This window comes from Tigriopus californicus, chromosome 1 (genome assembly GCF_007210705.1).
Source record: "Tigriopus californicus strain San Diego chromosome 1, Tcal_SD_v2.1, whole genome shotgun sequence".
Taxonomy (NCBI): Eukaryota; Metazoa; Arthropoda; class Copepoda; order Harpacticoida; family Harpacticidae; genus Tigriopus; species Tigriopus californicus.
The window spans coordinates 6,478,810-6,480,090 of record NC_081440.1 but is presented as its reverse complement, the minus strand read 5'-3'; positions in this window follow the sequence as shown (position 1 = coordinate 6,480,090).

Here is a 1,281-nt window from a genome sequence, read left to right as displayed (position 1 = left end):
ACTATTTCAACCAAAATCAATTTTGCACTCAAATTAATGCTTACCCTCATACATTATATTTAAAGTCAAAGCACATAGCAAACGCTAATCCACTGGAATAACAGTATTCAATCAAGGCGGATGTACGGTACAGCAGTGGACATATCATCACAGATTTTTACAGATCCGACTTACCGCTCAATTTTCCGGACAAAACGTGCAGCTGATGGGAGCAAAAAGGTTGTATCCACACAATATTGATAGGTTGAAATAAAGGCCTAGGTTGAAGCACCTTTCAATATTGAGTTGAGTTCCATGTACATCGGAACCCTTGTTGAAGTTTCGCGATACCTTCAAGCCGATTTGCAAAAAGGCATTCAGTGCATATTTTCAAATTGATAGCAAAGCTTATCTTGTTTGATGGTCCAAGAAAGCTCGTGAAGCATTACTGAGCACATGAAAAGAGAAGATAAAACAAAAAGAGGCCCCCTCTCAAAAGTATGCTCCTCAAGTTTTAGAAAGATAATGGCTCTGATGGTCTTTTAAATCCCTTGATTGTCATGCGCCATGGTCGTAGAACCCAAACCATACGTAAAAAGTTTTGCAATGTTGAGTGGTTGTGGGACAAATATAGGCCATAGGGACTGCTTGTTTCATAATGAGACATCTCGCGGCAAAAAAGGAAAGACAGCGTTAGTGAGCCCTCTGCTGACGTGTGTTCTTGCATCATTATAAAAGAAGAGAATTAACAACCCTAGGCTACAGCTGACATTTATGCATTAGCAGTGCTATTTTCCAACTCTGCAAGCTCTATCCTGAACAAGTTATCAAACAAGAAATCCTGGTAATTCTGAATGAGACATTCAGCAACATCAAAAATTCAAAAAGAACTATGAGTAACTGATACCATCAATAAAAATATTCACAGAAGGTTGTCACACGAGTTGTTTTACTTTATGAATGATATTTGTTGCAATCCTGATCTAAACTTGTTAATGAACTGGAACTACATCAATTGTCTTTAATTTAGCATTGCATTTATCCAAATCTTGGCTAAGTTTATTCAACAAGATATTCGCAAAGCAATTGAAAGTGCAAAATATAAAAAACACTCTCTTTCTAATGGTTAAGCTAATGCATGCTTTGAACTTAATCATTCGAAGGAAATGGCCAGTATCATACCCCTAGACAAAACATTTGCAAAAGTAGTTATCAAGTCATCAAAAAAATAGATTAATAGACTGTAAATAGTTCATGGCATCTGAAATTTAGGCCTTTAGGAATAATTCAGTTTGCAAAGGG